Below are 17,651 nucleotides of genomic sequence, written 5' to 3' on the forward strand. Positions count from 1 at the left end.
GAAGGCACAGTTTTCTTTTTGCTACATTTTAAAATGAAGTTCATTTAAGCGTTAAGGAAATCACAGACTCACGTGAGCCATGATTGGAGACAAATTGGGGCAGGAAGGGAAAAGTTAGAGAAATACTTCTACTTTCTATCCTATGTCCGGAGACAGAGACAGTGTGCCCCTGGACCCACTAACCAGGCTTCTTATGAGGCTGGAGAGAGGAGTGGTTACATTCTGCCACTCACAGGTTCCAGGCAAGGGGATTTACATCATGGGGAAGGGTTATTTGAATGATAGGTTGGTGGAAATGACTACATACGGTAGGAGAGGTTACAAGTCTGCAGCCACGCTCTCCTACCTGATCTGTAACATTAAAGATTGCTGACACATCAGAGTCACGACATCTTTTGTAGAAGTACAGGTCATGCCTGTCCCAGGTTTAGAAACTGCGTACCTCATCTTCGGGTCCATCTCCTGAGCCAGAGAATCTCCAGTCAGTGCCAATAGTTGTGCACCCCACTTTGTCATCACCACTCTGAGAAGTTGTTGGCTTCTGAGAGACACAAGTTTATCAATCAGAATGAGAAAGATTGGACACAAATTGCAGGTGTAATGCTCTTTCAGAAGGAAAGCTTTTACTGTTTCCCAAATGGTGGTTGATGATAGATTGCCCCAATGCAGATTGTAAAACCATTCAGCTTGAACATAAAGACTGCTAATGTCCCTTTCTGTGCACATACTACTGCTAGAGTAGAAGCGACAGATCCCATCAATCACTGTGCAAGCTCCTCCTTGCTCTGTAAGCGTATGTTCGTCAGATGTCCATGACTGCTTTAAACCACAGACTTGAGCACTTGCTGTGGAAGTTTGCCTCAAGTGTGGGCCAGAGTCCCTAAAGCAGTAGCCTAACTTTGAAATTAGCTTCATGTGACATCTTCTAATATCGGATTTGAGGAACTCACTAAGTTCTTCTCTCAGGTGCAGCTTCCAGAGAAGATGAAGAGAAGACGTTTAAAACAAACAAACAAATGGGGTGCCTTAAAAAGCAGCAAGCTTCATATGGTGAGAGCAAAAATTTTACTTATCCTTGAAGAGCTATCTGAGGTCTTCCATGGGCTCAGAGAAGTGGAAAAACCTAAAATTCATGCGCACCTTGGTCTAGCCTCTCCTTTGAACTTCCCATTTTAGTTTTCAAATAAAGTAAATAAAACAATTTTTAAAGATTTATTTATTTTTATTGCAAAGTCAGATATATAGCGAGGAGGAGAGACAGAGAGGAAAATCTTTCGTCCAATGATTCACTTCCCAAGTGACCACAGTGGCCAGTTGCTGCACCGATCCAAAGCCAGGAGCCAGGAACCTCTTCCTCCAGGTCTCCCACATGGGTGCAAGATCCCAAGGCTTTGGGCCATCCTCGACTGCTTTCCCAGGCCATAAGCAGGGAGCTGGATGGGAAGTGGAGTTGCTAGGATTAGAAGCGGCACCCATATGGGATCTCTGTGAGTTCAAGGCAAGGACTTTTAGCCACTACGCCATTGCACCGGGCCCATTAATAAATGAAATTTTAATTTATAAATTTCAGCATTAGACAAGGGCTTGAGTACTTTGTCTAAAGAGCCCAGTCTCCCCTTCACAGCCTCGGATGCCAATGTCTTGGACTTTCACAACTAGCTCCTCAAGCACATAAACCGATTACCTGCAGTAAATCTTAGTTTATAATTCTACTGATTTTCGTTCTTTCGACTGGACCCTTACTGATGTACCTACACACAGACAAAAATGGTGGTTAAATATAACATAGACACATTTGGCAAAAAAAAAAAATCATAAGTGAAGAAAAGTACCATTTACTGAAAATAAAAAAATTAGTTTGAAATTGAGAATGTGAGTAGGTTGCAAACGAATATAAATTTTTCTGCCTTAACATAAAGACTTCTTTATATTATTTCTTTTCATATACACATTTTAATATGCATAATTAATATATAATAAAATTATTATATATTTTGTTGATTGCTTACTATTGCACCAGGATTAATATGTTTCACCATTTTCTAGTCAATTAGAAAAGCTAGAATACAGCGGACATAAATTCTGAGAATCAAACTTAAGAAAAAATATGTCAAAACTTAGTTACTTATAAAATAAGTGTGGCAGAATATTTTGGTGACAGGCTTGGTACCTGGTCTAATTTCTCTATATGTTAAGATCAGTGTGTACCATTATAAGTCTAGTAAAGTTAGGGCCCCAGGCAATGGCTCAGTGGCTAAATCCTCACCTTCCAAGTACCAGGATCCCGTATGGGTACCAGTTCTGCCATGGCTGTTCCATTTCCCTTCTAGCTCCGTGCCAGTGGCCTGGGAAAGCAGTAGATGATGGCTCAAAGTCTTGGGACCCTACACCCATGTGGAAGACCTGGAAAAAGTTCCTGGTTCCTGGCTTCGGATTGGGGCTATCTGGGGAGTAAATTAGCAGATGGAAGATATTTCTCTTTGTCTCTCCTCTCTGTAGATCTACCTTTCTAATAAAAATAAATGAAATATTAAAGAAAAAACTAGTATAAGTCACAAAACACTAAATATCTGAAGGTCTTATTTTTTGTCACTTTGCACAAAGTCTTAACAATAATCATCACCGTGAAACATTTTGGATTCAGTTACAGCCATGGGGTTATAGCCAAAAGACGGGCACTGACTAATGATGAAAAACAAACTGAAGTCATACACAAACTCCACGAAAAAGACCAGTAATATGAGCTACAAAGGTAAGTGATGTTCTAAACAGATATCTCAGGGTCTGATGGTCTCTTATTAAATGAAACTTTACTGTGTTATGAACACAGAACAGGGACAAAGAGACACATATGCAAGGAGAAATGATGAAGAAAAATGGTAAAGGTATCCTCTACTGAAACCAGTGGATCTTACAATTTCTTTAAATCCGTGACAGCAGAGTAATTCACATATTCTATATTTAACAGGAGGTTGCTTCCTGATATAATAAATTCAGTAATAGTATTTTAATTATTTAGCAAGTGATTAAACTGTAGCAATTTATTCTCTTTTACACCCATATCTCCCTGGATACAAAAGGTTTTACTGCCTCCTATAAAACATTTTCACTCTAAATGATCAATATTGCTCTAACTGCATCTTACTATTCTATTTTCTTATTCTGCATGTAGTTCTCACTCTTTTTAGTTTTATGGTAAGATAAGGTGGCTCATTTCCAAGAGAGTTCAGAAATCTTTCTTTCATGCTCTTTTCCTGGAGGTCAGTAGAGGCAAAATTGCAGCTGACAGACTCCTAATTGTGAATTTACTCGATTGCTCCTGACAGCTGTTTCTATAGAGGTAATAGGTGAAACGCATGCACTAAGTTAAAGATCAAAGTCCATCAAAAGTGCAAAATCCCTAAAAACGAAGGGGGAAAGACATATTATGAAAAAAGCTGTGCATGATTTAAAAAAAAAACCAATACACAAAATAGATCTTTTAATTTCATGTTTCAAAAACTTTTGAAGTTTCCTTATCATTGATAAGATCATTTTTTTCTCATCAGGGAGAAACCAGTCGATAAAGTTAATATCACATTGCAGATATAACTTTTTATTCAGATATTTAGGGGAAATGTTTTGCATGGAAGCAGTTAAATATTTCATTATTATAAATTTTAACGCGTGCTACATGAATATAAATTGCATAAATACTAAAGTCATGTACCGTGCTGTAGTTTGACATTGCATATACTAGAACAGAGTATCGAAGTATGATGTGACCTTTGCACTTGCTACAGTGGTTAAGATATCTCTTGGTGTGCCCACATCTCATATCAGATTGTCTATGTTTAAGCACGGTTTCCATTTCTGCTTCACAGTTCAGGACATTGATGATTCAAACGCTTGGGTCCTACACACACACACATGCCAGACCCAAACTGGGATTCAGCTGCCTGACTTCAGCCAGGCAACACTGCTAGCTGTTGCAGATATTTGGGCAATACGACATAAAATAGGGAAATTTCTCTGCATATCTATCTCTCTGTTTTTTTTTCAAGTAAAATAGATTAAACTAGAATCTTTGTTTTTAAGATACATTGCAAGAATTGATAAGAATTGGGCTTTGAAATATAGTCAGATGTTATTATCTTTATCTTTAAATTTGACCTACCAATGTCTTTCCCCTCTTTTTACTTACAGATATATGCTCACCAGCCTCTTAGCTGAGGTTATCCTATTCAGAAAATGTGAGAAGTATTATCATGGAGTTGTTGGTCTTAAGGAAAGATTCTCCTGTTTTGTAACAGGCGAGAACATCGTGATACATGATCAGACAGATGACTTCTTGGCAGCAGGAGCTATGAGAGCTGCAGTTGCTTCCATGAAAGTTTGAACATATGTCCAAGCTTGGGAGAAGAACCAGTTAGCCAAGCTTCAAAAACCCTGTAACACAACAATTTCTGTTTGAAGATTAAGGTAGTAGCTGCTGAGTGTTCTGTTGTTCTTTAATACAAATTCCCAGATGCAATTAAGAGAGGAAGAAAGAGAGGAGAGAGAGAGAGAGGACAGAAAGAGAGAGAACGAGCAAGAATTTATTTCAGGTCTCCCACCACATGGGTAGCAGGAACTCAACTAAATGAAGCATCACTGCTGCCGCCCGGCAGAAAACTGGAATCAGGAGCAGAACTGGGACTTGAATCCAGGCATTGTGGTATGGTGTTCAGGCTTCCCAGTGAGTGTCTTAAACACCGCCACAAAAGCCAGCCATTCATCAACGTACTTCCTTGTCAGTATCCGTTCAAGATACATCTTTAGGACAACAGCTGGCCTGGCATAAACTGCAAGGACCATGGAAAACTGGAACCGAATATATCAATTTCCTCTGCATATCCAGAGGACAGGATAGACTCTGGTCAGACAATCTGGCAGGGACTCACCCCATTCTCTAACTTCTGTTCACTGGAAATTGTTCTTTGGAAGATGAATTTTTCTTACCAAGAAAATACTGTTGAGCCAGCCATCACTGGAGTTGGCAAAGAGATGTCGGCTTATGAGAAAGAAAGGTACTGAAGCCTCAAAGAATGCGATGGCCCCCATCAGTTCTGAAATGCTTCTTTGCATTCTTTGTGCTTGTATTCTCATGAAAAGGATAGCATTAGTCAACAAAACTCTACTGAAAAAAATGTTTACTGTTTCATTAAAGACAATGATAAAATGGCATTTATAGATCTATTTCACCAGCATTTATGTATCCTTTTTTTCCAAAATCAATGCAGTTGAGTAAAACAGATAAGAAAATTTAACATGGTTATTAATTAAAGTCAAACCAATACCTCTACTGTATATATTGAAATTCTGTTTGCTGAATGAACACTTTAAAATGCTTTATTTAAAAAAAATGTTCTTCAGAAGATATTGATAGAGGTGAAAATCTTACTGTATGAAGGAAAACAAAAACTTTGAGAGTAACTTCAGATAATAAGTTTACAGTATGTTTATCTTATTGGGTTGTTCTCTGATTAACTAACCAGTTAAAACATCTTTTATAATCAATTACAATTGATTGTACACGGTCTACTTGTATGTGACCTCTGGTCTCCACCTTCTACCTTTGACTGACATTGCCAATCCAGCGACTTCATTCAATGCCAACATCTTCTGATAATGTGTGACTCCTCTCCCTTTTAGTGAGATAAAGGCAAACCTCAAATTGGAACTTTTCTGTGAATTTAATACACACAATTTTAGCACAGTAAATCATATTTATTTCTAGTTGATCAGCCTCAGGTTAAGTAAATCTGATGCTAACCTAGTAATCCTCTCCTTAGCAAACATAATGTAACTCTGTGATCTGAATTTCACCACTAGCAAACTATTAGATTTACTGGCACTTTCCATAATAAGTCATTGAATTTTGCAGCATTTGTACCAATGAGAAATGCTGACACATCCAATTCTCAGTTTTCTCTCTGTATTTCTGTATTTCTCTGTCTCTCTCTCTCACACACACACACACAAACACACACACCTCTTGCATTTTAACACCACTTTTTAAGTATTCCAGTGTTTCTTATCCACACCCAATAATCTTATGAGTTAGAAGTAACAAGAAATTTACTGGTTGTGCTCGCATCTAATCCGTATGTATTGCACACATGTCAGGAGAGATTATACGGAAGAAAATGAAATATAGTTCTCAGTGTGTTCGAAGTAAGGGATCAGACTTGAGTGTGGATATTCTATTTTTGTATTCTTGAAATATAAATGCAATGGTGCTGGCACCAAATGAGCTGGCTGCCTTTCTCAATAAACAGCAAGGCAGTTAACTAGTCATTTCTCAAGCTTCTGTGAAAGACGAAAAAAGAATCATTGAAAACAACAACAATTATCTCAGAGCTGTTTTACATCCTTCTTCAGAGACTCTTGAAACATTTTGGAAATTATGAAACACATGCTATGCTTAGCACCTTGCCATTCTCCTCTAGTTCTCCCAATGGGAAACACAAGCAAATTACAATAGATAACAATGACCCTCCACATGAATACAGCTTGCCCTTCTTGCACAAAATACAAATGTTGGATAAACACACAAAATTCAATAAACCAAAGGCCTTTAAAACCTATGGGTTCCTCCCTGGAAGTTTGAGGCCTATAGTCCTTTAGGTCCTGGGCAATTCATAGATCCTTACTTGGCCTTCACATGTTTGAGGAATTTAAAAAATAATATTCTCACAAAGTCTGAATGTCCTTGCATCTTCTCTTGAAAATGTTGCAGGTTGGGCAACGCAGAACTCGTCTCCTGCTGCAGATACAAGCTGCCTCTGAACCACAGCCCTTTCTCTTTGCTACGCACAGGTTGCACATTCAGCAATGGCCTATATTGCTTCACTATCCCCATCACTTCAGCGCCTCACCCTTAGAGGTTTATGACCTTGAAACCCTAGTGTGATTTTTAATTTTCTGCATTTATTTTATTTCAAATGTGAAAGACCAAAGCAAGACAAACAGAAACCCTGAGAGACTTTGCAATATAGTTCATTTACTTCCCAAATGCCCACAACAACTGAAGCTGGAAATGTAGATTCTATCCATATTTCCCACGTAGATCACAGGCATCCAACACTTGAGTCATTGTCTACCATCTCCCAAGGTTGAACCCAGATACTGTCAGATGGGATATAAACGTCCCAGCAGTGTCTTAACTGCTACACCAACTGTCCACCTAGAATGCCTGGTTTGAATGTGTGCAGACACACTGCCTTCCTTAAATAGATTTTCTGCAGGTGCTCTGTAATTATGATTTAAAATTTATTCATTGAGATTAGTTTGGGATGACAATTCATATTGCCACCTGGATTTAGTTAATTATTTCGGCAGATATCAGCATGCATGCAAGGTAAAAAGCTAGAAAATGGAAAATATGTGGGTATGGATCAAACATAGATTCTAAATTTATGAAGGTGCTAATATGATAATGAAGGCAAAACATGAATAAAAGTTTTAAGCCAAAAATGCATCTACTTCATAAAAGAAGTAACCAGAAGGACTGTAGGATTTAAAAGAAAGGAGATTCTATTTCCACTAGTGCTGGGAGAAAGAGGACTTCAGGAATATTTCCTAGGTTCTACTCTCTGGGAAGCTGACTTTCAGGTGGATACTTGCACAGCAGTAACGTCTTCGCAATGCTCTTAGGATTGAGACTTTTAGGGAAGTAGAAAAAAAAAAGCAGAACTGCGCACAACATATTGAACCAACATGTAGCTGCACCAAAATTTCCAGCATGCGCTATAAGACGTTTGAAGTTTGCATGACTTAAGAGTTGCTTCGGGCCCGGCGTGGTGACCTAGTGGCTAAAGTTCTCACCTTGAACGCACCAGGATCCAATATGTGCACCAGTTCTAATCCCGGGTGGCCCTGCTTCCCTCCAGCTCCTTGCTTGTGGCCTGGAAAAGCAGTAGAGAATGGCCCAATACCTTGGGACCCTGTACCCGCGTGGGAGACCCAGAAGAGGCTCCTGGCTCCAGGCTTTAGATTGGCACAGCTCCGGCCGCTGTGGTAACTTGGGGAGTGAATCATTGGATGAAAGATTTTCCTCTCTGTCTCTCCTCCTCTCTGTATATCTGACTTTGCAATACAAATAAGTCTTTTTTTTTTTTTTTAAGAGTTGCTTCATAATATGGCACATGGGCCTGGCCTTTAGAACTCCTTTAAGTAACACCAATCGGTGTGTTTACAAATGTGGAAAGATACCCCTTCCCAATGATAACTATTTTCATTTTCTTTTTTTTTTTTAAGATTTAATCTTTATTAAAAAGGCAGAATTACAAAGAAGAGACGAGAGAGAGATCTTCTAGCTCTGTCTGATTCTCCAAATGGCTGCAACGGCCCAGGCTGAGCCAATCCAAAGCCAGGTGCCATGAGCTTCCCTGGGTATCTCACATGGGAGCATGGCCGCAAGGTCTTGAGCTGTCCTCTCTACCCTCCCAGTCCATAATAAGGGAACTGGGTTGGAAGTGGAACACTGGGACAAGAACTGGCACCCATGCACCCCTATGGGATTACAGAGCTGCAAGCAAAGCCCTGACAATCTACAGATCCTCTTTTCAATTTCAGCACTCAGTTATGCCCAATATACTTTTAAATGTTGCTCTTATACACTAAAAATACAGAACTGGTCCTCCCTGCCACTTTGTTCTTTGGCAAGGCTGCTAATGGGCAAGCAAAAAACTAAGCATTCAACAAGCAGGGCAGGCGTATCTGAACTGCACTATATGTCCATGTCCATTTAAATGTTTCTCTCTCTCTGACTCTCTCTCTCTGCACAGTTCTATTTCTGCTTCTTTCTTTGTCGCCCTTACTCTACCTAGGCACATCTGGATCTATACCTAGTGTAATTTCATCATGTTATCTAAATATTCCCATTTTCCTCTTAGTTGAGTCATCTTATTTAAAGTAATTTTTAACAAAATAATATATTAGCTTTTTAAAAAGTTTGAGGAGTTGTTTTGATGCGACCTCTTAGTTGAGTCATCTTATTTAAAGTAATTTTTAACAAAATAACATATTAGCTTTTTAAAAACTTTGAGGAGTTGTTTTGATGTGAAAATTTTAGAATTACACAGTTTTGTGGTAATGTGCATTTTCTGTGAGGTTTTTGAAATATGTTTTTTGAATTTAATTTAACTTTTTTTTTTAATTTAAAAACTTATTTAAAAGGTAAGACAATCACAGGTACATTCGGTTCCAGTGCTAAGGGTCTACTCACTCATCAGCCTCTGCTATTTGTCTTGTAGCACATTTCTTTGAATAAATGTAATAATTTTGAGTTCCTACTAAGTATAACATTCTTGACATGTATTACCCAACAAAACGTTGGCAAAAAAACACCAACGCATTTATTATTGGTTCTTTTCCAAGATGGAAAAAAGTCCTGATGTGCCAGGAGTCAGCCAGATAGCTTGAGGTCGGACTGTTACATAGGATTGCGTGAGGAATGCTGTAATAGGCGGCATCTCTCTTTGGAGAGGAATCAGAAAGGTCAGAGAAGGCACGTGGGCAAGTTCACACATTTACACAACCTCATATCCTCTTCTTGAGAGAAAGCAAAAACAACTCTTTTGCAATGGAATCCAGACTAAGCTGTACAAAGCTGCAGATTAGCAGTGCCCAAGCCAAGAACAGACTTTTACCCTGGAAGGGAGGGCAGCACTGACTGGTACAGTGGATGCTTTCTGCTTTCTGCCTTGAGTCAAATACCAGAAACCAGCCTCAAAATCCAAGTTTTCTTCTTCTTCAGTTTTATTACCCCTTTGATTAAGTCATGTTTTACTGCTAGTCTCTTCATTAACTCCAAGTCAAGCTGATATGAACCTGTTATATCTATAAAATCCTCTCATCGTTGCCATTTGGTGAAAGGTAATGATGGAAGTGATATCAATCACGTTCACAGGCCCCATCAACACTCAGAGGCAGAGGCTGTATGATTGTGTGCACCCAGGAGCAGGAATCTTGGACACTATCCTAACGTCCTTCCATATCCGATAACAGGTAGTGTAAGTCACTCACTGTGGAAAACATTTGATTCATACCAACATGAAGTCATTTCTTCGTGTGAGGTTCCTCACTTTTGTTAGCGAGCACATTTCATGGCAAAGTCCCTCCTGGACAGCAAGACTGATGCCACCCTCTGGAATGTTTCAGGTGACTATGAGTAAATTGAAGATATCATGGGTTACACATTACCAATCAAATGCTTTGAATCATATCCTTATGTTGTGTGATTTATTTACTTATTTGCATGGCAAGTACAAAGAAAGAGTAGAAGAATGAGAGGGAGATAGAGCCAGAGAAAAAACTCTTATTTGTTGGTTTGATCCCAAAGTGACTGCAACAGCCGAGGCTGGCGAAGGCAAAGCCAGGAGCCATGAACACCATCAGGGTTCTCCATGTGGGTGGCGGGGGTCTGACAACTTGGTCATCTTTCACTGCCTTCCCAACTAAACAGACAGGCAGAAAAGTGGCCAGGATTCAGACTGGCACTCTAATCTGAGATGGTGACATTGTAGGAGGCAGTTGAGCTGACTGCACAGGGTTGGTCTCCGGATATATGTTGTCCTAAATCCCATCCAATTATATTGAATCAAAATGTAATCTTGGACCCAACACTGTAGCCTAGCAGCTACAGTTCTTGTGTTCCATGCACCAGGATCCCATATGGATGCCTGTTCTAATCCCAGCAGTCCCACTTCCCATCCAGCTTCCTGCTTATGGCCTGGGAAAGCAGTCAAGGATAGCCCGAAGCTTTGGGACCCTGCACCAACATGGGAGACCCAGTGGAGGCACCAGGCTGCAGGCTTCTGGCTTCGGATTGGTGCAACTGCAGCCATTTCAGCCACTTGGGAAGTGAATCAGTGAATGGAAGATCTTCCTCTCTGTCTCTCCTCCTCTCTATATATGTAACTTTCCAACAAAAGTAAATAAATCTTTTAAAAAAAAACAGATATAGTCTTGCTATGTGAGTGAAGAGTAGACAGAATTGGAAGACTTTGAAAGACAGTATTGAAATGATGACCTTGGGCCATCCTAATTACTATGCTTAATAGTATCCTATAAAATCTAGACAGTATTAGCAAGCCCTACTCCCCAAATTTATTATTTATATCATGTGAGAACAGTTAACACTAAATGCAACGGCTCTTCAAAAAATTCACAAAAGATCCTTATACAAATTGTGCATGCATTTGAAAATGTTTTAGACCAAAACAAAAATAATAAATGAGCCATTTAGTGCCACTCCAAACTTTTTGAAGTATCCTTCTGATCTTATTATTATAGTTTGTAAATAAATGAAAAGATATCTGTGATTCTTTGCACATTGAAGAGGAAAATATGATACTTATTAGAATTAGAACATATCAGGCATAATGCTGTAATTGCTATCTTTATAATATTCTTCATATGTGAGCCAGGCACATAGCAGTTATTCAGTTGATATTTGTGCATACATTTCATGGACTGTATTTTGTTCTTTGGAATTTACTGGATAATGCTTACATGGGTCTCCAAATTTCTGGAATGATCAATAACTAGCCACAGGAGATCATCAGATACTGTCTACACCCACGGATGTGTGGGAAGAGGAACATCCGAAGGCAGTGCTGTAACCATGCATCATATTTCAGACTTGCAAGTACGCTTCAGTTGAAGTCAGTTTAAATGCTACAGGAACAGAAACACCTGCCTCTCCACACAGAGCCCCCCCAGGGCAGAGATCTTCACTGCATGAAATTCATGCCTATAATGTCATAGCAGAGAAGGCAAGGAGCTAGGAGGGTAAAAGTCCCCCCAGCTGTCACCAAGGAACTGGAGACCTAAGGAACCAGATTTCTCTGCAGAAAAATCTCCTCTACATATTAATGAGTGTCAGCACCGGAGTAGGGATCCTAGGGAAATGGAAACTCACAAGCATGGAATTTCCAATATCCACCAGGATGAGGATTCGGCAACTTCAAGACGGCACTCCAAGGCACTTGGGAGCCAAACAAAATACAGAATTACTCATGATTTCCAGGTTTTGTTCTAGTCAATAATATAATTGGAATTTTAATAGAGCTACTTTGCAATAGCCTAGCTGAACGAAAAGAGGCAAGAAGGTCACCTATTGCAAGATTCGTTACATAAACCATAAAGAAAAAGAAAATCTGGGGAGACAAAACATGGAATAGTAGTTTCTTAGGCATTGGTAGGATGATAACGAACTACCGCTAATATGCACAAAACCTCTTTTTAGGGTAGTCAAATGTTCTTAAATTAGACTCCAAAGATGGGTGGATGCGACTCTAAATATATTCAAATTCCAAATTACATATTTTAAATCATTGAAATTTATGGCATATCAATCACATCTTAATGAAAATGTTAAAGCAGAAATATGTCTTACTTCATATTAATGAAGCATAAATAAGTTTTGCTCTAAGACAAATGATCAAAAGGTATGAGTGAGCAAATGAACAAGATATCACAAGATTTTATCTCAAGTTCACTATATCCTGATTTGAATTGGTTTCCCTATTTCAAGTCTTTAGTTAAAGTTACTTGAGAGGAGAATCTAAGATCACAAACGGAAATCAATACCACAGTTGACCAAGGCCAAGTTCAATAACACTGCCTACATTTGAGTGCAGTGAGGGAAAACAACATCCATTAGTCATATAATAACTACAAGGCCTCCTGCTTATCTCAGAAATTCCTCCAAGGAACACAACCATTTCCCACCTATTATTTCCCATTGATTTTCACCACCTTCCAAGGGGCAGGGCTGAAAGGGGCAAGGAAGATGTGTCTAGGCAGAACAGCGGCAGCCGGAACTCTGACCAGCCCTCACACACAGCGCCAGACAGGCATAAAAATGGTCAGCTGCTCTCTCCCTCGCTCGGTGTTCAGTTCTCTAACTCTGGTATGATTGCGTGAGAGCTACAATTCCATATGTTTACCTAATTTCTGTTCCAAGAGATGTCAAAGAAGGATTTTTAAGTGAAAATTCCATGTCTCCCATTATTATCTTACTGTTCTTGTGATTGTACACAGACTAATGCTATCACAATCTTAGCTTTCTATTTTTTACAACTAATTATTACCCTAATTCTTATTCATGAGGTATATCATTCTCTAAGTAGTCAAGTTTCCTGGGGATGCCAGAGATATCAAAATGAGGCAGAAACAATGTCTTTGTTTTTTTTTTAAAGATTTATTTATTTTTATTGCAAAGTCAGATATACAGAGAGGGGCAGAGACAGAGAGGAAGATCTTCCGTTCACTGATTCACCCCCCCAAGTGACCACAAAAGCCGGTGCTGGGCCGATCCAAAGCCAGGAGCCAGGAACCTCCTCCAGGTCTCCCACGCGGGTGCAGAGTCCTAAAGCTTTGGGCCGTCCTTGACTGCTTTCCCAGGCCACAAGAAGTGGGCTAGTTGGGAAGCAAGACAGCTGGGATGAGAACTGGTGCTCATATGAGATCCTGGCGCATTCAAGGCAAGGAAGTTAGCCACTAGGCCACTGTACTAGGCCCAGAACCAATTTCTAACATTATTTTTAAATATGCATTTATTTTTATTAGAAAGTCAATTATACAGAGAGGAAGAGAGACAGAAAGGAAGATCTGTCCAATGATTCACTCCTCAAGTGACCTCAACGGCTGGAGCTGAGCTGATCTGGAAACAGGAGCCAGGAGCTTCTTCTTGGTTTCCCATTAGGGTGCAGGATCTCAAGGCCTTGAATCATCCATGACTGCTTTTCCTTGCCACAAGCAGGGAACCGTATGTAAATGGGGCTGCCGGGATCAGAACTTGTGCCCATATGGGATTCCATTGTGTTCAAGGTGAGAACTTAAGCCACTGAGTTACCGTGCCAGGCTCTCCTGCAAGAGAATTAATACACATAGTGTTTATTAAGTATTAAGCTCTGTTCTACATGTGTTTTATGTAACTTTTAACCAATATCTAATATCAGCCATAATTTCATTGACAAGGTGCTTTAATTAATGTCTCCAGATCCAAAGGTAGAATTTGAGGCACTAGGAAACTCCTCAACGCATATAGTGATATACAAATGTGAACTAGCACAGGAAAAGCTTAATTAAGGTGGTATGGAGCTGTGAGTGAAATTTATTTCATTGTCAGAAAGAAGGTCAATGTGGGCACACAGAAGGAAGAGAAGGGAGAGCATGCCAAGGTAAAGCAGAACAAGAAAGGATGAACCAGGACAACCAGGGTGAAGGATTCTGTTCTTCCATCATGCTGTGCACAGGTACAGGATGGCTGCGGGGAGAGAAGCAGCACCATCCCATCTCCTTTCTGCAGAGTGAGCCGTGTGGAGGTAAGAGTTAAAAAGCATGGTATTTGCTCAAATAGGAACAGGTAGCAAGGTGGATTAGAACAACTTAGCATTCTTTTGGTGAATCCAGGGCTAATACTTTTGATAAAATTTCCTGAAGGATTGGATATAAGAGAGCATGAGGGGGAACACACTCCATTGTTTTTCCTGTTATTCTGTAGTTATTGGCTTGAATAAAACAGGTGAGTTCAAAGGTAGAGACTAGAATAAATCCAAGGTAAGTGTCTCAGAACTGTTAAGATTTGAGCAGTTTAAATTTGCGAGGTCCGCTAGACACTCATGTTTAGATGTCACGCAGGCATTGAAAGCTCCATGGCGGCATGTCACAGAGAATTTTGTAATATCAGTTTTTGTTTTGTAGATAGTATTTAAGTTCAAGTTGTGGATTAATTCATAAGTGGACAATTCATTGAAAGGCAAAATATGTGGACAGAAAGAGAAAAAAATATAGAGCAAAACAGAAATAACTGGCAAAAATGCTGAAAAAGGCAGAGGAGTCCAAACAAGCCATTGGTAGCATTCTTAAGAACCCCCTGAAATAGGGCCCAGTGCAATAGTGCAGTGATTAAGGTCCTCACCTTGCACATGCCGGGATCCCATATGGGCACATGTTCTAATCCCTGTGGCCTCGCTTACCAACCAGCTCCATGCCTGTGGCCTGGAAAAGCAGTCGAGGACAGCCCAAGACTTTGGGACCCTGCACTCATGTGGGAGATCCGGAAGAGCTCCTGGCTTCGGCTTGGCTCAGCTCCAGCCACTGCAGCTGCTTGGGGGGTGAACCCTCAGAAGGAAGATTTTCCTGTCTCTCCTGTGTATCTGCCTTTCCAATAAAAATCAATAAATCTTTAAAAAAAGAACCCCCTGAAATAAACGACTAAACTTGAGGTTAGACAAGGGCATTCTTAAATAAATATCTCATCCTGAAGTGAAATTAGCTAGAGATCAAACCAAATCTAGCAGAAGTGATTCAATCTTAGAACGTGCTTGATAGCCTGCAATGTGTGTGTCAATCCATTTAATACAGTGGTTCCTTAACCTTAATGTAAGTTAACAGAGTACTATGTGGCAACATTATGTTAAGTGTTTTTCAATTAACAGCACTTCATTTAGTCTTATCAATTACCCTTCAAGACAGTGTTAAGAATAAACATATAGTATTATGAGTCTAGCCTTGTTCTGAGAACTGTACATAGATTTACTTACATAATCTTCATAACAACACAATAATGAAGATACGATTCGTATCTTACAGTTGAAGAAACAGAGGCAGCGAAATTTCAAGTAGATCATGTAAGGACACAGAGGAAGACCCAGGGTCTGGCCTAACAGATGGACACAAAGATACACAATGACTCACAAAAGTGGATTGCTTGTGTGTAGCAGTTTTATCCAGGTATTCAAATTGCATTCACTGTATTAAGCCGATTTTTATTTACAACAAAGATAAACTTTTATAAGTCATGAACTTAAGAAGTTACGTTGGGATATTTCACCAACATTATTTGTATAGAGAAGGCAAATCTACATCTTTAACTATGGTCTTTTTTTATTGCATTTAATTTTATAACAACGTTTCATAGGCTCTGATGTTCCCCCTTCCCCTCCTCTTGCCCTCCCTCCGTGGTGGATTGCTCCACCTTATTGCAGTATTACAGATCAAATCTAGTCTTATTTATTTCATTGCAAGCATGTGCCTTGCATAGAGTCCAGTAACTTGCTGTCCAGCTGAATTCAACAGTTTCTTGTGGAGACTAACTCTGGTCTGGAGACATAGCTGGCAGATTATCGTCTTTTAAACAACAGTACCCAAACTTTGAAATATTGAGAGTGAAAACAGTAATATGGGAGCAGGGGAAATTGGGGTAAGAGAGAGACCAAAATGAAAGAGAACACAATTTTACAAACGTCTCAAAGTTGCTCATGCCAAAAATTGGCACAGAATTGAGATCAAAATTTTTTCCAAGAAGAAATACCAATCCCTTTTATACTGCAACAAAGACTTCAGGCTGAGGCATTTACAAATATGTGTGTCATAATTTTGAGAGATTGAAACATTCAAGATCAAAGTGTGAGCACCTATTAAGAATGTGCTATCCTATGGCAGAAGTCCAAGGGTTAAGAGAACATCATGTCATGCATGGCCCAAGGTCTTTTGTAACAGTTCCTTCAATTCCTTTATGAGGCAATGATGAAAACATCTCCCTAAGAGCCTACCTGCCACCTTGCCACTCTCTCTCTTCTGGTCAGTCTCTACTGATTCGGCCTCCCCATCATTTCTATATTTTTGCATTGCAGATTAAGTTTCTTCTGTGTGAAATTTGGTGAACATATTCAGAACACAGCAGAAAGTACTGCTTTAATCCTAAAAGTGAATGCCTATTCCTTTTAATCTATTGTTGAAAAAGTCTCAGCATAATAGCATGGCTTTAGTTCCTCCACATGTGCGCCAACCTCCTCCATCAGGATTCCTGCTATCCTTTTTAACTACTTTCCGAAGTCAGAGGTATACCATCATAATTCTTAACACTAAACATCGGCCCATCCTTCTGAGGAACTCTTAGCGTTATTGCAATGGATCACTGTCCGTGTCCTTCCACCCTTAGTGGTTTCTGGTTTGGACATTTCATCCTTCTAATAAAATATTCATGTTTCAATTTTTTGTGACTTTCTATAAAAAAAAATTATTTGAAACACAGAGAAAGAGATAAACAGACAGATGAGGAACTTTGGCTTACTGATTCCGATCCCCAAATGCCTGTAACACTGAAGACTGGGCCAGACCTAAGCTGGAAGTCTGGAATTTAATTCAAGTAACCCATTATGGAGGCAAGAGCTTAAGTACTTGTGTGCTCACCTGCTGTTCCTTGGACAGTGCATTAGCAAAAAAGCTCGAAGTGAAATTGAAACTGGGATTGAAACTTAGGTATTCAGATGAAGGGTGTAGACAACTCATTTGTGGCTTGACCCCCATACCAGACCTCCAGCCCCAATATTCACCTTTCATATCACTGATTAGTAAGTAGTATTTGCTCCATGTTTCTTGTGTCCAAAAAAATGAATGCAGAGTTTTTGTTTTACAGGAAAATTAGAAAATGTCTAAAAAGTACTTAATTCTATATCTGGATCATAATGACTTCTTAATGAATTGTTGGTGTTATTATTATTATGCTCAATATTACTTTTGTCGATATTGCTGAATATAAAAAGAGATTTAAAAGTCTAGATCTTAGGACAGCCTCAGATAAAAAACAAAAACAAAACAAAACACCTTACCAG

The sequence above is a fragment of the Ochotona curzoniae genome, unplaced genomic scaffold, assembly GCF_017591425.1.
Source record: "Ochotona curzoniae isolate NIBS_2020 unplaced genomic scaffold, NIBS_Ocur_1.0 contig_3432, whole genome shotgun sequence".
NCBI lineage: Eukaryota > Metazoa > Chordata > Mammalia > Lagomorpha > Ochotonidae > Ochotona > Ochotona curzoniae.